This window comes from Gymnoscopelus microlampas (assembly GCF_963454915.1).
Source record: "Gymnoscopelus microlampas genome assembly, chromosome: 2".
In the NCBI taxonomy this organism is placed as follows: domain Eukaryota; kingdom Metazoa; phylum Chordata; class Actinopteri; order Myctophiformes; family Myctophidae; genus Gymnoscopelus; species Gymnoscopelus microlampas.
This window is the reverse complement of record NC_139939.1, coordinates 12,870,096-12,897,059: the sequence shown is the minus strand read 5'-3', so window position 1 is coordinate 12,897,059 and position 26,964 is coordinate 12,870,096. Positions and strand designations below refer to the sequence as shown.

Sequence of the window (26,964 nt, the reverse complement as noted above, 5' to 3'; positions counted from 1 at the left end):
TCAGGTTAGGATTACACCTTTAAAGGTTAGGTTTAGTGGTTGGAGTTATGTCTGATTAATACTTGGAACGCATTGATAATCAGAAAATCAAGAAGCTCACAGTATCAACAGTGCGATACGTTGTGAACTTGTAGATTGGCTATCTGTGGCTTCATAGTTAGGGTTGTATAAATGGCAGAAAATTGTACAAATGGCATTTATAATATTGCTGTTTTAATACGTTGATGTCCTCACACGTATAGTAATACAATGGCGTGCGTGCACGTGTGTGCAGCGGAGCCCTGGGACCTTGCAAAGTTCTGTGCAGTCTAGCAGTCAGTTTCATTGTGTAATGCACTGCAACAGCACCAGGGGGAGCTGTGGTCACACTAATGAAATGGTCACTTCTACTGTGACGTTAGTGTTGTGGCCTGTGTGTTTCCTTGGTTTTACAGTATTTGTGTGTGTGTGTGTGTGTGTGTGTGTGAATGTGGGTATGGTTGTGTGTGTGTGTGTGTGTGTGTGGTGGGTGTCTGCTCTCAAAGCTGGTCATGAAGGAATGATTGCATGTCTCCATTTTGAGCAGTGGAGCAGATATAGGCTACAATAGCAGATATACAAGCTCATAGCGTGGCACCGAGTGAGCTTGTATATCTGCTATTCTAGATAAATCGTGAAAATGTGTGCACATCTTAATGAATATATATTTTTTAAAGCAAACATTTGTCAAATATTTTGTTCCAAGGACCCCCAGAAGCAAAGATTTGAGTTACGAATGTTTGCTTTAAAGAAATATATATATGTATTCAAAGATGTGCACAAAGATGACACAGATGCGTGCCAGGTCTTAACACATTCACTGCCAGGGGCTTTCTAATGCTGGCAGGTAGCTTCTGCCAGCATTTTTAAGCAATCTGACTAAATTTTCCAAGAACCACATAATATTTATCTCCAGTATGATCGATCCCCTGATGGATGCTAATCATGGAGGAAATCACTGTGCTTTAGTGAAAAAAAAAATGTCATCGAGACCTCCCGTTCTCTTGTTATACCCAGTTGAAAATAGCATGTTTCGCCAGAAATACATAGTAGGAAAAAAAGTACACAGGAGCCGAGATACAGGATTTTAAAGTAATAAGTTAACCCGGAAGTGAATGGAGCAGTAAATCTTCGGGGATCACGTTATCTTGGGTTTTAGGACCCAAGATAACAAAACCCCACCCCCCCAAAAAAAAACAACAACAAAACACGGACATAAGTCACGGATATGTCCGTCAATGGCAGTGAATGTGTTAATGGGGCAGCCAAGATCAGATGGGTGGGCCCGATGGGTGGGCCGGCGGACGCTTTCAAAATGTCCAAACTGGGCACCTGATCCACCGTCATAAAGTGTGTGTGTGTGTTCCCGACATAGACCACATTTGGGGATAAATGTTGGGACATGAAACCAGTTGATTGGGGTCGGCTTTGTCAAATTGGGGACAACGTTTATGTCCCCGATTAGATCTGTTGTTAATGCACTTTCAAACATTTGGGGTCGGGGGTTGGGGTGAGGGTAAGGACTTGTTATGGCATTAACTCATTAAGAGCTGAGGCCGATTCTACAAATGCCATCTAAAATCGGTAGTTCTCACACTTTCAAGATTTCAGAAAAATGTAAAAAAAAAAAATGCAGATGTACTGTACACGCTCATAAGCTTGACACAGATGCTTTCCCGGATTGAATGGGTTAAGGGGTCAGATGGGTGTATACTTTGGTGTTTATACTTTGGCTATTCAAAAAAAGCAGATCTACAAGCTATTTTTTTTAAATCTTGTATTGTGCAAATCTTTGAATACAACATTAATTTTGAAACAATATTTTTAACTCAAATCTTTGCTTATGGGGGGTCCCTGGAACAACATATTTTGATGGGGATTGGCGGCCAAAAACATATAATTCTGGGGGTCCTTGACATGAAAAAGTTTGAGCACCACTGATATAGCAACATTTTCAGAACAATTAAGACATTTGTTGAGACATTTGACAGTTACAAATGTTCTCTTTAAAAAAAAAAGATATATTCAAAGTTTTTAACACATTTTCAAAAATAGCAGATACAAATACATTGTACATCTGCTATTTTTGAATAGCCAAAAACATCTAAAATGACAGAGATGTGTTCCCGGATCGAATGGCTTTAACTCGACCCCTGATGTAAACCAAATATTAAATGTCGCACGATGCCCTCCCAGCAAGACCCTTTTGGTAATTTACACCAGAAATCCCTTTGTGTTTGTGTGTGTCTAATGTGTTTGTGTGCGTGGGGTTTTTGTCATTGCAAGCCTCCTTCAAGGAACAGCGAGACAAATTAGGCCTTGAATAAATAATCGCATGCCTTTGATGATATTTCATGTTCTTCTTCTAATAGAAAGGGAAGGAAATGAACTTGGGGAGCGCATAATAAAGCCATAGCGCCGCGTCACTCCCGACACTAACATCGGAAGTCAAACCAGGTCAATATCGCCCGGGAAAGAGTTGGAAATGCGAAATGCTCTCCTAAATTAACCCATTCAGACCGGGAACCTGTCTGTGTCACTTTAGATTTCTTTGGCTATTGCGGCACTCAGTGAAAAAAAAAGTTGTGAAAATGTGTGCAAGTCTTTGAATATATATACTGTATAGATATACATTTTTAACTCAAATCTTTGCTTTTGGGGGTCCCTGGAACAAATACATATAATTTTGGGGGTCCTTGAGGGGGTCCTCAGAACCACTGATTCTTTTTTTTTAGAGATATCTCTCTCTCTCTCTCTCTCTCTCTCTCTCTCTCTCTCTCTCTCTCTCTCTCTATATATATATATATATATATATATATATATATATATATATATATATATATATATATATATATATATATATATATATATATATTTCTTTTTTTCTTTTTCAAAGATTTGCACACGTTTTCAAGATTTTTCGAAAATAGCAGATCTACAAGCTCATAGTGCGGCACTCGGTGCCGCGCTATGAGCTTGTAGATCTGCTATTTTTGAAAAGCCAAAGAAATCCCAAAAATGACACATAGATGCGTTCCCGGTCTAATTGGGTTAATGCGTTCCAAACTCGGCCCGCGAATTCCGCTCGTTTGTCTTGACTGTTGTTTGATAAAGCACAGAGAATAGCGCCCTGCAGCAACGCTGCAATAGAAGGCAGCCTCCACATCCATCAAAAAAGAAACCCAAACCCCAACGTCTCCACGCCTGCCTCCCAAATCAACCGCTTTATGAAAATGTAATTGTTTCAACCGAGTCCTTGGAGCGATTCTGACAAAAAGAAAAGCACAAGGGTTTGATTCAGCAACCAATTTACATCGATTGTACGCGCTGCCTGCAACGATGTGGGTGCTCTGCATGCCAATGGAAATCAGAGACGTTGTCTCGGGTTTCGGAGAGCGTTTGCTAGTGTTGTAATCACCAGTGGTTTAAAGTAACTAAGTACATTTGCTCAAGTACTCTACTTAAGGACTAGAGGTATTTTTTTTTACTTTGCTGGAGTATTTCCAATTTGTAGAACTTTTACTTCTACTCCACTACATCTCAGAGGCAAATATTATACTTTTGCCTATACCTTTTCTGACTTTTACTTGTAACACAGTATTTCTACATTGCAGTATTGATATTTTTACTTAAGTAAAAGATTACAGTACTTTATCCACCACTGGTAATCACCTAGTCTGCTGTTGTGCAGACATTATGGCTCTTTTTGACTACAACAAGCCAACCGTGTCGTGTGTTCCACAGGTTCTGGATTAGTTTTCATAAGCTACGGCTTGGTTTCAGATAAGGCTCTCAGAACCTAATAGGCTCTATGCTATGTATTGGAAAGAAATCGGGCCTCTTCCTTACTTCCTTCACAGGTCTTACCAATGATATTACTAATTAAGGCTCTGTTCCATTTAGTGTATAGCACAGTGGTTCTCAAACCTTTTTAATTTCAAGGACCCCCATAACTGAGTGTGTACGAATGGAACCAAATCCATTTGTACACTCTCAGAGTTACACACCCGCAAGGGGCCATTTGGAATTGGAACCCCCTCAAGGAACCATGAGGGTCCCTGGACCACACTTTGAGAGCCACTGGTGTAGCAGAGTGTTTCCAGTGAGCCAACATGCACACTATCAGCACCCTGACTCTGTTTGACCAGAATGGAACAGAGCCTTCATTAGCAGTGGTGGAAAAAGTACTCAAATGTTTTACTTAAGTAAAAGTATCAATAGTGCAATGTAGAAGTACTCTGTTACAAGAAAAAAAGTCCGGAATTCAAAGTTTACTTGAGTAAAAGTACGAACGTATTGCCATCAAAATGTACTTAAAGTACCAAAAGTAAAAGTACTAAAGTGTTTGAAAATAGCACATCTACAAGCTCACAACGTGTTGTGAGCTTGTAGATCGGCTATTTTCAAATAGCCTATGTATAAAATAGGGCTAAAGTGGTTAATGTATGTTTCATAATATCATAATTTATATCTGAAAAGTAACTAGTAACTAAAGTTTTCAAATAATTGTAGTGGAGTAAAAGTACAATATTTGCCTCTGAGATGTAGTGGAGTAGAAGTAAAAGTATTGGAAATACTCAAGTAAAGTACAAATACCTCAAAATTGTACTTAAGTACAGTACTTAAGTAAATGTAATTAGTTACTTTCCACCATTGTTCATTAGTATCATTGGTAACACCTGCAAAGGAGTAAGGAAGCTCTTTATTCTATGTTTAGACGGAGGCGCAACAGTGATTGAAAACGCTGTAGTTTGCATGCCAGGTGCCTAGGTGGCGGTGACACACTGTCAGATAGACCAGTCACGCACGCGTGTATTAACCACTTCCGTTCCACTTCCTGTCACAGCTGATTTGTTTACATGCGTGTGTTGCCATGGGTTGCTTGTTTTTCCTGTACAATAGGCTCTATGCACAACAGCCATATTGGAAAGAAATTCGGCCTCTTCTAGTTTCCTTCACAGGTGTCACCAATGATGCTAATGAAGGCTCTGTTCCATTCTGGTCAGGGTGCTGATAACGTGCATGTTGGCTCACTAGAAACACTCCATTTTGGTTCCCAAATGCCCCATTATGGTGGGTGTGTAACTCTGAGAGTGTACAAATGGAACCAAATGGACCCGTAAGGGTCCATTTGGTTCCATTTGTACACTCTCAGAGTTATGGGGGTCCTTGAAAATAAGATAACCACTATGCCACACTAAATGGAACGGAGCCTTAATTAGTAACATTGGTGACACCTGTGAAGGAAGTAAGGAAGGGGCCCAATTCATTCCCAATATGGCTGCTGTGCATAGAGCCTATTGCTTGTAAATATTGTCTGTTGTGGTATTTTGGGCTTGTTTTTAAAAGTGTAGTTGATCTTTTGATTTTAGATTGTTATTATTGTTTAAACAGTCCTCCAACATGTGCATGTCAAATGATTGTATTTCTCCGCAGAGCCTGAATGAGAAAATATATATATTTATTCCAAATATTATTTCACTATTTCTGTTCAAGATCTTTTTGAAAACGGCAGATCTACAAGCTCACAATGCATCGCGAATGTGACGTGCTGTGAGCGTGTAGATCGGCTATTTTCAAATAGCCAATGTGTACTGTATAGGTTTAACCCATTGAGACCTGAAGACGATTCTACATGTCTCCTAAATCTCAACAGTATTCTGAAAAACGAATGTTTCTATATCAGTGGTTCTCAATCTTTTTCATGTCAAGGACCCCCAAAATGATATGTATTTGGCCGCGGACCCCCATCAAAATAATTAGTTCCAGGGACCCCCAGAAGCAAAGATTTGAGTTAAAAATGTTCGCTTTAAAAATATATATATACAAAGATTTTCACGATTTCTCAAAAATAGCAGATCTACAAGCTCGTAGCGCGGCACTCGGTGCCGCGCTATGAGCTTGTATATCTGCTATTTTTGAATAGCCCAAAGTGTAAAATAATGCTTTTTTAGCTCAAATCTAAAAATGACAAAGTTCCAGGTCTTAATGGGTTAAAGTGCTCATGTAGCCTAGTCGCTTCTTTCGGGCTTGTTTTCATATAACTGGCTGCTTATTTCTCTCACAAAATCTGGCAACAGTGGTTTTATTGAACCATGGCATCACACGTTTTGCCGTTTCCTCCGTTTACATGGAGACGGGACATGGAGCGCTTTCAAAGTTTTTCACTCTGGAAGGTTAGTTAGTTAGTTGCGGATTCAATTTTTAGCCGTTTTCTCTAGAGACCATTGTTGTCTAAAGGGGACCTTAAATCGAGACACTAAGTCGGCCAGACTGATCTCCTTGGGCAGGGCGTTCCAGAGTGTTGGAGCTGGAAAAACGCATCGGGCGGATGTGGCTCAGGAGGTAGAGCAGGTCGTCCAATGATCCGTGGGTCGGTGGTGGTTCGAATCCCGACTCCTCCTGTCCACATGTCGAAGTGTCCTTGGGCAAGACACTGAACCCTGCATTGCCTCCAATGATTCGGTCGGCGCTAGCTTGCCATGAACCATTGTAAAGCGTAAGTTAAGTTTGAGTACTTAGAAAAGCGCCGTAAAAATGCAATTCATTATAATAGCAAAGGCCCGGTCTCCTTTTAGTTTTTAAGTGACCCATTGGAATGGTAAGCAGTGCTTCGCAGTCCTAAGCTCGCAAATTGGCTTGTAGGGTTTAAGTAAGTCCGAAATGTAGGACGGGGCAAGGTCGGACCTGGCCTTGTATGTAATTAAAATATTTTTTTAAATCGATTCTAAACTAAATGGGCAGCCAGTGGAGGGAGGCCAAAATATGGCTGCTGTGCACAGAGCCTATATATTTAGGGCCCTGCTCAGGAGGTAATACTAATCCTGAGTTCTGGGAACTTAGAGAACTCAGAACTCTGTCAGGGTGTAGAACAGCAATTATTTGAGGGGGGGGGGGTTGTTTATAAAGTAACTCTCTGGTTATAATGAAAAGAAAAAAAATAGATTTGCACATATTTTCAAGATTTTTCAAAAATAGCCGATCTACGAGCTTGTATATCTGGTATTTTTAAATGGCCATACCAATACCACTGATGTACACAGGAACACTGCACTGATAATGCAGCCAGCGTCACCAATTTCACTGAATTATTACTCAAATTGCAAACGCAAGCTACTGTTTATGTAATTATGTTTAGGCTGCTTGCCTTGCCATCTCTATCAAATTCAGCAAAAAGGAATAAATAAGGAATGCAACTACATGATAAAAATCAGCTGAGAAACAAGCAGGTGTGCTTCCTCTGGGTGCCTCTTTGTTAGACAGCGGGTAAACCAGCTACAGAGACTAGTAGTTCATTTTTGGAGTGCCGCTTTTTCCACTTTCGGTGGTGTTTTTTTTAACCCATTGAGACCTGAAGCCGATTCTACATGTCTCCTAAATCTCAACAGTTTTCTGAAAAACGTATGTTTCTATATCAGTGGTGCTCAATCTTTTTCATGTCAAGGACCCCCAAAATGATATGTATTTGGCCGCGGACCCCCATCGAAATATTTTGTTCCAGGGACCCCCAGAAGCAAAGATTTGAGTTAAAAATGTTCACAAAAAAATATATATATTCAAAGATTTGCACACATTTTCACGATTTTTCAAAAATAGCAGATCTACAAGCTCGTAGCGCGGCACTCGGTGCCGCGCTATGAGCTTGTAGATCTGCTATTTTTGAATAGCCCAAAGTGTAAAATAATGCTTTTTAGCTCAAATCTAAAAATGAGACAGTTCCAGGTCTAAATGGGTTAAATAATAAGAATCAGTCGGTGCCGTTGAGAATGTTGTGCTTTCTCTTCCGGTCTATCTATGCTCATTCAACAATCTATGGCGATAAGCTTCAAACCACCAGGGCAACCCGAGTTTAAACTGCATGTTTGCAGCGTCTGCAGAGTACAATCTTATACGTCTATTTACTCGTTTAGTTTACCAAGGGATTTGTTGAGACCAAAACATTGTTAACCCATTAAGACTGGAACTGTGTCATTTTTAGATTTGAGCTAAAAAGCATTATTTTATACTTTGGGCTATTCAAAAATAGCAGATATACAAGCTCATAGCGCGGCACCGAGTGCCGCGCTACGAGCTTGTAGATCTGCTATTTTTGAAAATTCGTGAAAATGTGTGCAAATCTTTGAATATATATTTTTAAAGCGAACATTTTTAACTCAAATATTTTCTTCTGGGGGGTCCTTGGAACAAAATATTTTTATGGGGGTCCGTGGCCAAATACATATCATTTTGGGGGTCCTTGACATGAAAAAGATTGAGCACCACTGATATAGAAACATACGTTTTTCAGAAAACTGTTGGGATTTAGGGATTTATGTAGAATCGTCTTCAGGTCTCAATGGGTTAACTTGAGAATGTTTCAAGATGGTTTCATTCCACATTCATCTCCTTGGAGTGCTAGTTTGTTTGCATGTTGTTGTATGTTGCGTACCGTGTTGCAAGCTGCTGAGAACCAGTTACTCCCTAATGGAATCAAACAAAGTTGTTTGAAGCAGTTTTTTGGGTCTGATCCCGATTTGGGAAAAGTATTATGAACACGACCGGCGTTGCCAAGTCTGCTTATTATAAGCGACTTCTCCAAAGTTGCTTGTGAATATTGGTGGTCGCGTTTTTTTTTGGCTTGTATTTGCTCATTTGGGCTACTCTCCTAATTGTTGTTTAAAGCAGTGGTTCTCTAACGTTTTCATGTCAAGGACCTCCCAAATTGATATGTACTTGGCCACAGATCTGAAAATATGTTGTGCCAGGAACCCCCATAGAAGATTTGTATTTAAAATGTTTCAAAAACATTATTTTTCAAGATTTCTCTTTGAAAACAACAGATCTACAAGCTCACAACGCGGCGCATCGCGATGTGTTGTGAGCTTGCAGATAATACGTTCAAAGTGTTCATTTAGCCTATAAAGACGCTTCTTTTGGGCTTGTTTTCATAGACCAAAGGACGACTTCACCACTTTTCAACATATCTTCTGTGGGGAACTGATCAACGCCAAACACAAAATGCAGGGTACAAGCCCAATGAAGGGTATTTATTCACACCTCTTTGTATGTGGGACCCGCAGGTCCTTGGTAATACTTTCAAATAACTTCAAATAATAAAGATCAAACTCAAAGTTCGCCCCGCGTCGGGGTATTTTCATGCATCACAATGTCTCTGTTTGGATTCCATGCGCCTCAGCGTCATCGTCATTTATCCATGCATTGTGTCGGGTAATGTGATTAACTCCCACAGGTTGCCTAGGAGTAAACAAAGAGTGTCCTTTTTAATACTACGGTTCACAAGCATTTAACAATGTGCGGGAATAGTGGAGAATATTGCCTTACCGCCTGTAGCACCCGTCCAGTCACCAGGAGAGCCAATGCCAGACTGAGACAGAGTAGCCATACTTGTAGCCAGGTGCCACACCTAACCTGTCGCCGCAGCTGCGCTGAGTTGGGGCTGATTCATGATGGTGAGTGGCAGGTACCGCCCCTCTATGACGCTGCCCAGGCTGGTGCGCTGTCTCTCTGGTCTCACTCTGTCTCTGTCCCATGGCCTCTCCCTGGTGAGGTGCTTACCTGACAGGCGGTATTGTGGCGATACTCCACATATCCCCCCCCTAAGCCCGCCGCTTGGTCCGGGGGCTTCCAGCTCCTCTACTTCATACATTCGAGATAGGGCGTCTGCGTGTGGGATCTCCCTCCCGGGCCGGTGCTCCACCTTAAAACAATAGTCTTGTAGCTCCAGGAACCACCGCGTCACTCTGGCGTTCCGGTCTTTATTGGTGGCCATCCATTTTAGGGGAGCATGATCTGTAATGAGGGTAAAGGTACGGCCCCACAGGTAATATCGCAGGTGGTGAATTGCCCATTTCACCGCTAAACACTCTTTTTCTACTGTTGCGTAATTTTTCTCATGGTCTAACAACTTTCTGCTCACGTAGGTAATTGGATGTTCCTCTCCATCAAATACCTGTGCGAGGACCGCCCCCAACCCGGTGCCCGACGCGTCTGTGTGGAGGACGAAGGGCCGGCTGAAGTCGGGGGCTTTCAATACTGGCTCCTCACAGAGCGCGCTCTTCAAGGTCTGGAACGCGGCCTCCGTCTCGGCCGTCCAGACGATGTGGTTGGGGCGTTTCTGACATGTTAGCTCATACAGTGGGGCTGCAATAGTAGAGTAGTTTTTCACAAATTTTTGATAATAAGCCATAAGGCCAAGGAACGATTTTACTTGCTTTTTCGTGACCGGTTGGGGCCATTCCCGGATCCGCTCCACTTTACGCGTCTGGGGCCGCACGCACCCTCGTCCGATCGTAAACCCCAGGTAGTCGGTCTCCGTCAGGCCGATGCGGCACTTCTTGGCATTTGCTGTCAGCCCGGCTCGTCTGAGCGCCCCAAGGATGGCGTGGAGGTGCTGCAGATGGAGGTTCCAGCTCGGGCTGTGGATCACGATGTCGTCTAGGTATGCGGCAGCGTAGTCTCGGTGGGGGCGGAGTACACGGTCCATCAGCCGCTGGAACGTGGCGGGCGCGCCTTGGACTCCAAACGGCAGCACCGTGTACTGGAACAGCCCATCGGGCGTGGAGAAGGCCGTCTTCGCCTTGGCCCGGTCCGTCAGCGGCACCTGCCAGTAGCCCTTGGTCAGGTCCAGGGTGCTGACGAACCGGGCTGGACCCAGGCGCTCGATCAGTTCATCCACTCGGGGCATCGGGTATGCGTCAAAGGCGGAGACGTCATTCAATTTTCTGAAGTCGTTGCAGAAGCGCAGCGTCCCGTCTGGCTTCGGCACAATCACGATCGGGCTGGACCATGGACTGTATGACTCCTCGATCACTCCTAATTCAATCATCTTGGCCACCTCTTCTTTGATGGCTATTCGTCGGGCTTCTGGGATGCGATTGGGCCGTTGGCGCACTATCTTCCCCGGGTCCGTGCGGATGTCGTGCTGGATCAGCGTGGTTCGGCCGGGGAGGTCGGAGAATATGTCCCGGTTCCGCCCCAGCAGGTCCTTGATGTCCTGGGTCTGGGCTGGGACGAGGTCTTCTCCGATGGGCACCGGGGGCAGCGTCTGCGCGGGCACGGCGGTCATCAGCGCTGGCAGCGGTAGTCGCGGGGCTGAGATCCACTTTTTCAAGATGTTCACATGGTAGATCTGCTGGCCTTTCCGCCTGCCGGGCTGGCTCACCCGATAGTCCACGGGGCCCACCTTCTCCACGACCTCGTATGGTCCCTGCCACTTTGCGAGGAACTTGCACTCCGAGCTGGGAACCAACACCAGGACCTTCTCTCCCACCTGGAACTCGCGGAGCGTGGCGCCTCGATTATAGGTCCGGGCCTGGTCTCGCTGGGCTTTCTCCATATGTTCTCGTACCAGGGGCCAGATGGTCTTCGCCCGGGCCTGGAGACGCTCCACGTGTTCCACCACACTGCGGTGGGGAGAAGGCTGGCGCTCCCAGGTCTCTTTGGCGATGTCCAACAAGCCACGGGGCCTCCGGCCATACACAAGCTCAAATGGCGAGAACCCCGTTGACGATTGCGGTACCTCCCTGATGGCGAAGAGCACATACGGAATCAACTGGTCCCAGTCTTTCCCGTCCACATCAGTTAGTTTCTTCAACATTTTTTTTAAAGTCTGGTTAAACCTCTCGACTAAACCATCCGTCTGTGGGTGGTAGACGGAGGTGCGAATACGCTTCACTTTCAGCCATTTATACAATTGTGACATCACTCGGGACATGAAACAGGTGCCTTGGTCCGTTAATACCTCTTCAGCTATGCCCACCCGGCTAAATAGCATCAGTAGTTCGTGGGCCACCGCTTTAGCCGAGGCCGCCCGCAGGGGAATGGCCTCGGGATATCGAGTGGCATAATCCAGTATCACTAAAATATAGCGGTGACCGCGACTGGACTTTGGCAATGGGCCCACAATGTCCATGGCAAGGCGTGAAAATGGCACTTCAATTATCGGCATTGGTACAAGTGGGTTATGAAACGTGGGCCGCGGAGCGGTCTTTTGACATTCAGAGCAGCCTTTGCAAAAGTCCTCTACTGCCCGTTTAACCCCGGGCCAGTAGAAGCGGGCCAAAATGCGCTCATATGTCTTTTGGCTTCCCAAGTGCGCTCCTAGTTGGTGCGTGTGTCCTAAATATAACACCCGTGACACATATTCTTTTGGTACAAGTAACTGCTCGACTAGGTCCCCCCCCTTGTCCAACACACCCCGATATAACAAGTCTCTCTTTACAAGGAAGTATGGGTGATTCAATGCACTCACCCCCTCACATTTCTTCCCGTCGATGGCGGCCACGTTCCGGCGCGCCATGTCCAGGTTCGGGTCGGTCCACTGCGCCGTGGCGAACCCCCCAGCCCGGGGTGGTTCGAGAGCTTCGGCGCCGGGGAATTCGGCGAAGGGGTCCGCAACATCAGCGGGGCCCGCGGCCCCCTGGCTTGACGTGGCCTGCATGTCCTCCGCCTCCCGTCTTTGGTCTTTTCCTCTCCTCTCCTTTTCTTTGTCTCTCTCGTCTCTCTCGTCTCTCGTCTCTCGCGTCTCTCGCGTCTCTCTCGTCTCCCCCATCTCCTGCCGGGGAGCTGTCACTCAGGCCAGCTGGTGTAGTGGCGCGGAACGCCGGGCAGGCGTGGAGCGCGCCTGGAGGCGCCGGGCGCGGGACGCGTCGGCGGCGGTGGCGGGCGGTGCCGCGCAGCAGGCCGGGGTCCCAGTACCGGGCGAACAGGACACAATCCGCGCCGATCAGCAACGGCACGGGCAGGTTGGGCACGACCCCGGCTGGCACCACGGCGTCTCCCCGGGGCGTCTGGACGCGGAGCTGGGTCACTGGATAGTGGCGCACATCGCCGTGGACACAGGTTACCGGCACGGTGACGGCGCTGAGCTTCCCGGCCAGGTCCGCTCGTACGAGAGTCACCGCGCTGCCGGAGTCCAGCAGGGCGTGCGTGTCGGTCCGTCCAATCTTCACGGGCAGGCGCGTCTGACGGTGCGGGCTGGTGCCGGTGTGCAGGCAGGGCCGCGCGCTGTCGGAGCTGGCTGCGGTCCCCATGGATACGTCGCGCTCTCTCTCGGGGCACGACCAGGAAATATGGTCCGCCTGCCCGCAGACATAACAGCGGCGTTGGTGTGGGCCTCGGGTGGGCCCTTCGGCAACGGCGGCCTCGGTCCGGGCGGCGGATGGGTTCGGTGGCGTCGACCTTCGACGATCGCGGCTGGGCTTCTCCTCCCCAGGGCTCTTGGCTGCTTCGGTGCGCGTGGTCCTCATCATGTCCACGCTCACTTGGTGGTTTTCTAAGAGGGCCACGAGTGCCTCCAGTGAACTCGGACTCACTCGGGAGGCGTATCTCCGGGCGTCAGGCGGCAACGAACGAATGCATCGGTCGATCACTAAGCGGTCGATGATAGGTGGATCTCCCCCGGTGGTCAGCCAGCTGTGGGCGCTGCGCCGTAGAGCCGCCACCTGCGGTCGGGGTGGAAAGGCCGAGTTGTAGGCCCAGCTGTGGTAGCGCTGCGCTCGAGCTGGGAGGCTGTAGCCCTGGGTGGCGAGAATGGCGTCCTTCAGCTTCTGGTAGACTTGGGCGTCGGCGAGGGTCAGGTCACGACAGACACGCTGGGCCTCGCCGGTGAGAAACGGGGCCAGAAGTGAGGCCCAGTCTGCCACTGGCCACTTCTCTCGGGCTGCGGTGCGCTCAAACACCTCCAGGTACGCTTCAATATCATCTTCTGGTGTCAACTTAGTGAGTACTTCTCTAGGGGCGCGTGTGCTAGCCACCTCTCGGGCAATTTTGGCAATTAAACTTTGTACCGCTGTCTGTAAGTCAGCTTGGCCTTTGAGTAGGGCCGTTAAGGCACTGGTACGTACCATTTTTTTTTTTTGGTTTTGGCGTGGATCAGTGTGCCCGCATTCTCCACCATATGTGGGGAACTGATCAACGCCAAACACAAAATGCAGGGTACAAGCCCAATGAAGGGTATTTATTCACACCTCTTTGTATGTGGGACCCGCAGGTCCTTGGTAATACTTTCAAATAACTTCAAATAATAAAGATCAAACTCAAAGTTCGCCCCGCGTCGGGGTATTTTCATGCATCACAATGTCTCTGTTTGGATTCCATGCGCCTCAGCGTCATCGTCATTTATCCATGCATTGTGTCGGGTAATGTGATTAACTCCCACAGGTTGCCTAGGAGTAAACAAAGAGTGTCCTTTTTAATACTACGATTCACAAGCATTTAACAATGTGCGGGAATAGTGGAGAATATTGCCTTACCGCCTGTAGCACCCGTCCAGTCACCAGGAGAGCCAATGCCAGACTGAGACAGAGTAGCCATACTTGTAGCCAGGTGCCACACCTAACCTGTCGCCGCAGCTGCGCTGAGTTGGGGCTGATTCATGATGGTGAGTGGCAGGTACCGCCCCTCTATGACGCTGCCCAGGCTGGTGCGCTGTCTCTCTGGTCTCACTCCACTACATTTATTTGAATACTTTAGTTACTAGTTACTTTGTAGATTTTGATTGTTTTTTACAAAACGTATATTAACCACTTCAGAACCTAGGCTATATTTAGGCCATTTGAAAATAGCCGATCTACAAGCTCACAATACGTCGCGATGCGACGCATTGTGAGCTTGTAGATCTGCTATTTTCTCAAGTTGTCCTCGTGACATATCGTATCTTAGGCGGAAAGATATACATATTTTACGCACGTTGATTTAAATGTAAGGTGCTATAAAGTAGCAATGTAATTAAGGGGTGCCATGGATGAAAACAGTAATTTACAGGGGTGCCTTGAGCCAAAAAACCTTGAGAACCGCTGATGTATACGTCGCTGTATTTATTACTGATTTTCCAGTGTGAAATATTGCCAAATTGCTGGCATTTTGCTAGTAGAAACATAACACTCTCTCCACTTGTACCACTCATGATGAACTTTGCAGCGTACACGAGCTATCATCACGTGATAAATTAACGTGATACCGGACGCATAGACCCGCGTACTCACCGATACCCGATACAGCATTTTCAGCTGTTTAGGAGGCATTTACTGTACAACACGGGTAACTCAAGTTTCTTTTGCGTATCGACGCTGTCAGGCAGAAACCATCTATCTCCATAATATGGATACATGTTGTTGTTGTTGTCGGGGCAGAAACCGCCTATAATCCATATTTTAACTTTTAGTTTTTTTGTAAATTAACCCATTAAGACCTGGAACGCATCCGTGTCACTTAAGATTTCTTTGGCTATTCAAAAATAGCAGATATACAAGCTCACAGCCGCGCTGTGAGCTTGTAGATCTGCTATTTTTGGAAGAATCGTGAAAATATGTGCAAATCTTTGCATATATATATTTTTTTTTTCAAAGCGAACATTTCTTACGCAAATCTTTGCTTCTCGGGGTCCCTGGAACAACATATTTTGAGATGGGGGGTCAGTGGCGCAATACATATCATTTTGGGGGTCCCTAACATGAAAAAGGTTTTGAACACATCACTGTACCAACATCATTGTTTTCAGAAAACTGCAGATCTTCTACTTTTGATGCTTTGGTGTGACGCTGTTGTATGAATAGACATTCATTTACAAAAAAAACACAAAGTTATAATAAGAGAGATAAGAGGTTTCTGCCCGACGACAGCGATGATAATTCAAATTCCACCACGACAGCGAGCGATATTCAGCGTTCACTTCAGCTTAGAAGAGTCATGCACATTCTCGAGAAAGTGGTTAACCCATTAAGACCTGGAACTGTGTCATTTTTAGATTTGAGCTAAAAAGCATTATTTTACACTTCGGGCTATTCAAAAATAGCAGATATACAAGCTCGTAGCGCGGCACCGAGTGCCGCGCTACGAGCTTGTAGATCTGCTATTTTTGAAAAATCGTGAAAATGTGTGCAAATCTTTGAATATATATTGTTTTAAAGCGAACATTTTTAACTCAAATCTTTGCTTCTGGGGGGTCCCTGGAACAACATATTTTGATGGGGGTCCGCGGCCAAATTTTTGCCATTTTGGGGGTCCTTGACATGATAAAGATGGAACACCACTGATACAGAAACATACGTTTTTCAGAAAATGTTTAGGAGATTTAGGAGACATGTAGAATCGGCTTCAGGTCTCAATGGGTTAAAAGAGTCATGCACATTCTCGAGAAAGTGGTTAAAAATGAACAATATTGAGATGTGAGGAAAGATATTCATGGTTGTCAGATGGGATCAAAAAAAAAAAGAAAACGGCAGACAGATGAAGAAATAATGTGACAATATCTGCGTCAAGACAGATGGAGCATCTATCCTTCTGTTTACAGCAGCTTGGCTGACATTCCCTGCTGTCATTTGTTGTGACCGAGGAGAATTTCAAATAACATTTGAAAGTAGTTGTTGTTGGCACTAGTGGAAGTTTACTCGAGTAAAAGTAGCCATAGAATGCTCTGTTACAAGTAACATGCCTGTTTTCAATATTTTACTTGAGTAAAAGTATCATGAAGAAGAAGAACTTAGGTATAGGCAATCAAAATATACTTACAGTACCAAAGTGAGCTTGTAATTCCACTAGCCGAAGTATACAGTATAATAAATAAAAATAATTGGAAGTAAGCTGTCAAAAAAATTGTTGTGGAGTCGATATTTTGACTAGAGATGTAGTGGGGTTGAAGTATAACGCTGTGGTTCTCAAAGTGGGGTCCGGGGACCCCCGGGGATCCTTGGTGGGGGTTCCAGGGGGTCCCCAGAAAAATGTGTCGATACAGCATGACAATTATTTTAACCACTTTATCCATTTATAAGTTGGCTATGTAAAAATAGCAGATATACAAGCTCACAGTGCGTCATTTCGTGCCGTGCTGAGAGCTTGTACATCTACTATTTTTGAAAAATGTTGAATCATTTTGACACAAATCTTATCTTCTGGGGGTCCCTGGCACAAACAAAATTCAGATGGGGGGGTCCACGGCCAAATACATATCATTTTTGGAGGCCCTTGGCACGAAACAGTTCTTAACGGGTTGAGTACAGTATGTGAGCAAATGTACTCGGTTACTTTGCACCACTGCAAATAAGGTGTGAAAGTTACCCGGCACAAAGAGAAGTTTCCATTAGACGCACTTGGATTCCCAGCATGTCTCGTCATGCCGTTGTGGTTGACAAAAAAGAAAAAAGGAGAAAAAAAGGGGTTTGACAGAAATTAAATGAAAATATCTCTTAAAAAACAGTTTGTTTGCTACTCCCTACATCCCAGAACAGACAGATATCTTAGTGCACCCAGAAATGAAACTGTATATCTGGGGATGTCTGGGCTTTGATTCTTCTGTTGAGTGTCTCACTAAACTGAAGGGAAAATCAATGTGATTTGTCTGTCCAAAGTTTTATCTAGGTGGAGGAAAGTTTTTTTTTAATTACATTTATTTTGTACTCAAAGCCAGAGCTAATTGGGCTAATACTACCCAGTTCACATGCTGGAAAGTAGTACTTTAGAGGTGTGTGTGTGTGTGTGTGTGTGTGTGTGTGTGTGTGTGTGTGTGTGTGTGTGTGTGTGTGTGTGTGTGTGTGTGTGTGTGTGTGTGTGTGTGTGTGTGTGTGTGTGTGTGTGTGTGTGTGTGTGTGTGTGTGTGTCGTCTTTTCAGCACTAATTGGTTGTTTATGTTCCCTTATATTTTGTCTCTCTCCTAAACCTCTGATTTTTTTTGTTTACCTCTTATATAAACCTCTGATTTTTTTGTTTACCTCTTATATCAACCACCATCTTATAGTATGATGATGTTTACAGTGTTGGACCATTTAGTTTCCCCATCCCATAGACCAGTGGTTCTCAAAGTGAGGTCCGGGGACCCCCAAGGGTCTTTGGGGGCGGGGTTCCATGGGGGCTCCAGCAAAATGTGTTAATACAGCATCAGAACCATGTTAACCACTTTATCCATTTTTACGTTGGCTATTCGAAAATAGCAGATGTACAAGCTCACAGCACGCCACATTGTGCCACGCTGTGAGCTTGTATACGTCTACTTTAAAAAAAATATATATATCTTTTGAAAAAGTTTGAATAATTTAGATTGTTTTACATAAATCTTTTCTTCTCTTCATGTCCTTGACATACAGTAAATTAAAAAAGTGTGAGAACCACTGCACTCAACGTGGGGTCCAGGGACTCCCAGGGGTCTTTTTACCCATTAACTCTCTCAGTGCCAGAACAAAAAATCCCGAGCTTTTAAAACATTTTTTTTTTTTTTTTTAAGTTCAGAACCCAATATATCATTATCTGAAGATGTGCAGCTCCATCCACTCCTTGTTTAACTTATAACTGAAAAAGGCTGTATCTCGCTTCCTAAGCACTTTTTTTTTACTTTGAAAAACAAAAAAATGCTGGCACAGTATGAACATTCTTTTATTTCATTGGCACTGAGAGAGTTAAGAGCCGATTCAACAAAATGTCTTCTCAATCCTAACAGTTTTTTGACCCCCCCCCCCCTATATTACTATGTCAGTGGTTCTCAAACTTTCATGTCAAGGACCCCCAAAATGATATGTATTTGGCCACGGACCCCCATCTCAAAATATCTTGTTCCAGGGACCCCCCAGAAGCACAGATTTGAGTTAAAAATGTTCGCTTTAAAAATATATCTATGTTCAAAGGTGCCGCGCTATGAGCTTGTAGATCTGCTATTTTTGAATAGCCAAAAGAAATCTAATGTGACAGATGCGTTCCCGGATTGAATGGGTTAAGGGTAGTTTCAGGTGGTCCCCAGCTAAATGATTTGATGGCTACGAAACCAAATGGACCCTTACTGGTCTGTGACGCCCTCTGAGAGTGTACAAATGGAACCAATAGGATCCGTAAGGGTCCATTCAGTTCCATTTGGTACAGGTTTGGTTATCGACGTGTAACATTAAGTACACACTCAGAGTTAATACATGGATAGGGCGATACTCAGCCAACACAGATTGATATGAGCCCTGTACTCTGAGAGCCTTTGATTAGACGGCAGTCTGATATCGACGTCAGCGGCATTGGTGGAAAAAAAGTACTCAAATGTTTTACTTAAGTAAAAGTATCAATACTGCAATGTAGAAGCACTCTGTTACAAGTGAAAGTCCCGATTGTTTTCAAAATTTACTTGAGTAAAAGTGCAAAAGTATTGGTATCAAAATGTACTTAAAGCACCACAAGTAAACATACTCAAATGTTTTAAAATAGCTAATCTGCAAGCTTCACAAACTAGTGGTAACTCAAGTTTTCAAATAATTGTAGGGAAGTAAACGTACAATATTTGCCTCTGAGATGTAGTGGAGTAGAAGTAAAAGTATAGACAACTGGAAATACTCCAGAAAAGTAAAAGCACCTCAAACTTGTACTTGAGTAAATGTACTTAATTACTTTACACCACTGTTCAGCAGTCATTATTCAAAAATAACAGACCGACGGATTGCAGTGATTGACCAATAGGAATCAAGCATTCAATGGAGCCGTGTAATAAATGCATGTATTATTATGGGCTATACCATTGTCTCTACACATGTAATACTCTGTGCTTCTGTCAATAGCCTGTATAGAATGAAACCATGTTTTATTTGTTAGAAGAAAGTGGAAAAAAAGAGGTGGGTGAGAGCTATTAGGGTTATCAGTCACAGCTGTTCCAATTCCTGTAGGCCCACGTAAGGTTACCTCCAGAAGGATGCGCGGTGTGTCATTGTTGTCGGGCAGAGACCTTGTATCTCGAAATGTCTACTTTTTATGTTTTTTTCTGTCGATGAACGCCCTGCTTCTTCATACAAGACTGTCGCACCAAAGTAGTGAAAATAGCAGGTCCACAAGCTCACAACTGCGACCCGTTGTGAGCTTGTAGATCGGCTATTTTCACTATTTTAAAATGTTTTTTAAACCCATTAAGACCGGGAACGCATCTGTGTCATTTTAAGATCAAATCTTTGCTTCTGGGGGTCCCTGGAACAAAATATTTTGAGATGGGGGACCGTGGCTATATACATATCATTTTGGGGGGTCCTTGACACAAAAACGTTTGAGAACCACTGATATATATAACATACTTTTTTCTTTTTTAAACGTTTTTTTGTATGATTTTTCAAAAAGAAAATCGCAGATCTACAAGCTCGTAGCGCGGCACTCGTGCCGCACTATGAGCTTGTATATCTGCTATTTTTAAATAGCCTAAGTATAAAATAATGGTTTAAGTAGTTACACAAAATGTGTGCCTGGTCTTAATGGGTTAAAATGATGATAAAAAAGCAACGGTTGTGGACATACAAGGTTTCCAGGATATTCTGCCATCACAATGAGTCACTATACCTCCTCCACAGACTCTCTCAGCAGTGAGAGAGGCTCTCAGTCCCTTCTTCCACCGGAGTCTACAGATGTGTGTGCTGTCGTATAGCTGTCTGCCATCACTTAACTTCAAACCCTCAGTCGTTCATGATATACAGGGTTCCCACGGTCATGAAATTCCTGGCAATATTTGAAAAAGCTATTATAAAAAGGCCTGGGAAAGGTTTGGAATGAACCAAATGTTTTGGAAAATGTTTGACTATACATTGTTTGTGTCTAACATTATGTGAAATATGTAACATGGTGTTAGTATCAGTGGTGGAAAAAGTACTCACATTTCTTACTTAAGTAAAAGTATCAATACTGCATTGTAAAAATACTCCGTTACAAGTAAATGTCCGGAATTCAAAATTTACTTGAGTAAAAGTACAAAAGTATTGGCATCACAATGTACTTAAAGTACCAAAAGTAAAAGTACTAAATATTTGAAAATAGCAGATCTACAAGCTCACAACGCGTCGCGATGCGACGCGTTGTGAGCTTGTAGATCGGCAATTTTCAAATAGCCTAGGTATAAAATAGCGCTAAAGTGGTTAATGTATGTTTCATTATATCATAGTTTATATCTGAAAAGTAACTAGTAACTCAAGTTTTCAAGTAAATGTAGTGCAGCAAGTACAATATTTGCCTCTGAGATGCAGTGGAGTAGAAGTAAAAGTATTGGAAATTAGAAATACTCAAGTAAAGTACAAATACCTCAAAATTGTACTTAAGTACAGTACTTAAGTAAATGTACTTAGTTACTTTCCACCACTGGTTAGTATGCAATCCTAATGTACAGTATACAGGACGTCACGTGCTAACAACACGTTGCGCCGTGATACGTCGTTAGCTTGTTGATCTGTTGGCTCGAGTTTGTCTCGGGGGGGCGTTGATAGCACGTGGAGTAAGAGCCTCATTATTGCACGGTTGCACCGTGTGATTGCTATAGGTCTGGAGTCTGGACATGGGGGCAAAATGCTATGGAAAAGTTTTGAAAATCAATTGTTGAATGTGTGGGAAGCCTGGAGATAGATTTCCATTAACAAGGGTCCCTGGCTACGTTACTGAAGCTGACAGTGGTGAGTCAGTCCTGAGTGCAAATCCCCCAACTTTGTAAGGAAAATCTGTGGCTACAAATCCATCATAGCGTATAATATATACCTTCCTGGTAGAACCCGACTGATGCCACATTTTTGGGTCCGATCCCCATTTTGGAGAGTCCTAGACCACTGGTTCTCAAACTTTTTTCATGCGAAGGACCCCCAAATTGACATGTATTTGACCATGGACCCCCTTCTGAAAAGGTTTTGTGCCAGGGACCCTCAGAAGAGAAGATTTGTGTTAAAGAAATTCAAAATTCAAACACTTTTAAGAGCCACTGCCCTAGACCACTGATTCTTGACTGATGTCAAAAAGTAGCTTTCCAACTTTCCAATCAATTTGAAAGTCTATTCCTTAAACTTGTTTTCCTATTCTATATTTGTATGAACTATTTTGGTCATGCCATTATAGTTAATACAATTTTCGAATAAATTAAAAAAATAGCTGATCTACAACTCGTTGTGAACTCGTGTGAAAGATCGGCTAATTTTGAACATTTTTGAATAGGACTTATTTATACTACTAGACAGGCACTTTTGTGCCCATATATGGAGATCCCTGGTTCTGGAAAGTCCTTGTGCAGTGTTAAATGTCTGTGGAGAATGTGTGGAGAATGTCTGAAGAGTGCAAACTGACTGTGAAAAGTGGACTGACTAAGTAACCAAACGGCAGAAGTGGTTGAATTTGCCAAATCAAGCTTAGGCTGGGGTTGCCATGGCAATCAATTGGCTCATTCGGGCCACGGCCAGAGCCTTTTCTGACCGACTCGACACCGGGCACTGCACTCCCTCGGGTCGCCTGCGACGCGTGTGGCGAATTTGAAGTCGGTCCGTCGAACGGTTCTCGTGATACGTGGATAGGCTCTATTCACAGCAGCCATATTGTGAAGACATTCACAGGTGTTACCAATGATACTAATGAAGGCTCTGTTCCATTCTGGTCAAACAGAGTCAGGGTGCTGATGTTGTGCATGTTGGCTCACTGGAAACACTCTGCTACACCAGTGGGTCTACAGTTGGGGTCCAGGGACCCTCATGGGCTTCCAAATGGCCCCTTACAGGTGTGTAACTCTGAGAGTGTACAAATGGAACCAAATGGACCCGTAAGGGTCCATTTGGTTCCATTTGTACACTCTCAGAGTTATGAGGGTCGTGGAAACCACTGTGCTACACTAAATGGAACAGAGCCTTCATTAGCATCATTGGTAACACCTGTGAAGGAAGTGATAATATGGCTGCTGTGCATAGAGCCTATTACAGACGTACGTACTTACTAGCCTGGCATGGCCAGACTAATATCACTGCGATATTATATTAGTCTGGAATCTCTGTGTGGAACCTGCATTTCCAAGGGGCAAATAAAAAAAATGGTGATAAACCCGGCCCACATTTGCATACTGGGCCCTGATTGGTGCCCCACAACTTCGACGGAAGGGAAATCCAATCGTAACCGAGCGGGGCCAGACCAAATCTGCCGAGTGCAAATGTATTGTTTTGCTGACAGATTCGTCTGGTTTCCAGGCTACGTACACACTTACATACGTACAGAGATTCCCTGCATTTATTGTAAGAAGATATACGATACTATACTATCTTCCTGGCCTCATAGTTGGACTCCACATGGTGCCAGTGAGTCATGTTCATCTTCCTTTTTACTCGCCTCTTTCACTGCATTCTTCCATTGACGGTGGGGTGCTGACTGCCAGGGCCCACTAATAATACCAATCACCTACTGTCTCACACGTGTTTTGGCCGTTAAAAACGCTCCATTCCACCTCTGCCCTATAGCCAAGAAAGTGGAGCATATCTCTCCAGTTGTTAAATCCTTACACTTGCTCCCTGTGTGTCAAAATAATTGATTTTAAAATACTACTATTGGTCTTCTTCTTCCCTTTTCTCTTATGGAAATGACAAAAACGATGGAGCTTGCAGAAAAAACGCATTTCATTCACTGTTTTACACATGTAAACCTGTGATGTGACAGTAAAGTTGATTCTGATATGAAGCTTTGAATGGTTTAGGGCAGTGGTGTAAAGCAACTAAGTACATTTACTCAAGTTCTGTACTTAAGTACAGTTTTGAGGTATTTTTTACTTTACTGGAGTACAGTATTTCCTATTTTCAAAAGATTTTTATATATTTGAAAACTTGTGAAACGGGATCTACTTTTGGTACTTTAAGTACATTTTGATACCAATACTTATGTACTGTCTGGGCCTTTTTGGAAAAAAAGTCGTCAACATCATCCTTGGCGGTGAACGAGTTAACGTGTTAAGCCGTAAAGCCATCAATACGTTACTGGAAATCAAAAAGGTTGGAGAGATAATGACCGTTTCTCCTCGGAAACAAATTGGAGTTGCTGTCTTTTTTTCCCTCTTTGGACCGCGGTGGTCACCGCTACTGATTGGAACTGAGCCGTTCAGGCGTCACATTGACATCCCAGCTCGCCACTCAATGTCTGTTCATGCCCGTATCGACTTGAACGTCCCTTCTCTTGTGAGCCCGGGCTTCCCCGTTGGCATGTGTCTGGCTGTATGAGGCATACTGATCAGACAGTATTTTACTGTTCCGATGACTAGGGTCGTCACCATTACCACGTTGATGATTAAATGTCACGCAAATAATTGCGATTAATGATTTAATTGTGTTTTTGGCATTGAACATTGGAACATATGAATACAAATTACATTTCTGTTAACCTTATAGGCTTCATACTAAAAGATTGCTCAGGGCACATATGACAAATAACTAAGAAATGACCTTTTTTTTTGTTGTAATTTTATACTTAAAAAAAAAAGTGAAAATAGATTACATAGCTGATCAACAAGCATACAATGCATTACAAAGTGAAAATGTTTGATTTTTTTTTTCCAGCATGGAAAAAATGACAAAATAATTGTGATTATCTCAAATAATTGCAGCTGGGCGATTATGTAATAATTGTGACGTTGGTATCGACAACTATACAACCTATGTGCCGTAAAAAATAAATACAACATTGAATAGTCAAATATCAGATCTATCAAAACATATTTTGACTAGACTTTTTTTTTTCTTTTTATCATATTTGAGCCGGGACCCCCCCACCCTGACAAGCACTTGGAATTGTAGGCATTACATTTAGTTTGACTCGGTTCCGCAGATAAATATTGTGAAAATAGCCAAACTACAAGCTCACAACGCCTCGCACTGCGAGAATTTTCACAATGGTTGACCCTGTCTTGGTAATATTTGACAATTTGGCCAATTTGGTTTAAAAGTAATTAAATTCCAACCTTAGAAATGTGCCGGTACTCTGTATACACTTCTACTGTATGTTGGTTTGTTTACTGTTGAGTGAGAAAACAATGTTGCACATTAAGCTAATCATCTGGGGACCCCCCCAAAATAATTTGGGGACCCCTTGGGGAACAATTCGTCTAGGACTCTCCAAATTGCTTTACCCAGAACGTCAAGCAAAGGAAACACAATTATACAATGACATCAGGATGCATAAAACTAAAGAATTAATCATAACAGATACAGTTAGAAGAGAAAGGAAAAAAAAGAAAAGTAACTCGATCAAAGGCAGCAGCAAACAGAAAGGTCTGTAGTTGTGTTTTTAAAAGAAATAAAGAGTGGCAGCTTTCTGGGAGCTTGTTCCAGATATGTGGTGGCTAGAAACTAAACGCTGGTTCCCCACGTTTATTTTTGGTTTAAGGGACAGAAAGCAGACAGAAAGCAAACCATGGTTCATGGTGTCGCACACGATCAGTAATGTATTTTGGCCCCTAAACCATTCAAAGCTTTGTAGACCAGTATAGTAGTATTTTGAAATCAATTCTTTGGCACACACAGGGAGCCCATGTGTAAGGGTTTAAGAACCGGAGTGATACGCTCCACTCTCTTGACTCTTGGTATTAGCCCTTTAAGACCGGGAACGCATCTGTGTCATTTTAAGATTTCTTTGGGCTATTCAAAAATAGCAGATATACAAGCTCATAGCGCGGCACCGAGTGCCGCGCTATGAGCTTGTAGATCTGCTATTTATTTTTAAAATCATGAAAATGTGTGCAAATCTTTGAATATATATATATATTTTTAAAGCTAACATTTGTAAAATATTTTGTTCCAGAAGCAAAGATTTGAGTTACAAATGTTCACTTTAAAAAGTATATAATCAAAGATTTGCACACATTTTCCACGATAAAAAAAAATAGCAGATCTACAAGCTTGTATATTATACAATATATAAAAATGTATAATATATAAAAATATATATTTTTGAATAGCCAAATAAATCAAAAAATGACTCAGATGCGTTCTCGGTCTTCATGGGTTAGTACTAAGGACAAAATTGACTGCAATGTTCTGAATCGACTGCAGTGTGTGTGTGGACATGCCAAACGTGGTGGTCCGTCCGTCCGTCCGTCCGTCTCCCCGCCCCCTGCGGAGGGAGGTGTGTTTGTCAGAGCTATGAGCTGTGTTTATCCCACCACGCTCCTCTCACCGCGTGCCCTCGCTTCTCTCCTGGAGTCTCTCCCCCCCGTGACCGCCTAAACAGACACAAATACACTGTTCTCTTCTCCTTGCTTTCTCTCGGCTCCGTCTCTCAAAGCGGTATTGATTTTATTATTTTTTAAATGGCTGTATGTGTGTTTACTGTTTTTATTACTGCTTCTTGTGAGTGCTGAACGCCCCCCAAAAGCATAGTTGGCATTTTGAGAAATAATTGTGGGGACAATTTTCCTGGTCCTCACACAAGAGAATTGGTTTGTTTTTATTATGGTTTAGAAAGGCGTTTTAGAGCAGTGGTTCATTTTTCCAAATGGAATAACAAGGAAGTGAATGGCGGAGGAAATCTTGCCGATCACGTGATCTCCTGGTCCTCCTGTGTGTGCTTGAGAGTAAAATGGTGGCTCATAGGTCATTGGCACTCTGGGCTTTGGGAAAAAAATGGATGTGTGACACGTCAATGGCACTGAATGAGTTAACATGGAAATATGACGATTATGCGAAAACATATTGTGATTATCTCAAATAATTGTGATTAGGCGATTTTTTATTTATTTTTTTTTTAAGATTTTTTTTTGGGCTTTTTATACCTTTATTTAGAGAGGGACAGGGAAAGTAGGCTGACAGGAAATGGGGATAGAGATGGGGGTGACATGCAGCAAAGGTCGTCGGGAACGGGAGTCGAACCCGCGACACGCTGTCAGGCTGGCATTGCAGCCTAGGGTGCCTGGACCGTCACGCTACGGCCCAGGCCAGGCGATTATTTAATAATTGTAGCAGGCCTAAGCTAACCGGACCTCCGCCAGATGGAACAAACTTGCGTCACATTTGTTTCACACGCTACTTCCATCTGGGACCCCGGTAGCAGAATCGATGCAAGACGGCGATCCCTTTTTTCAAGCTACTTGGCAGGTGATTGGATGGGGACCGTCTGTCTATCACCGTCTATCAACCAATCATATTGACGTGTCTGCATGACGCATGGTACCTGCGGCAGCAGTAGTTATTTTTGTATGCTATTCAACCATGATGAATCGTGAAAGAACTACGA

General features: G+C 43.6%; 1 protein-coding gene across 1 annotated transcript in view; it reads left to right on the top strand.

Moving 5' to 3' along the window:
* Positions 1-26,964, top strand: part of mad1l1 (mitotic arrest deficient 1 like 1) — a 187,212-nt gene that overhangs the window by 9,917 nt on the left and 150,331 nt on the right.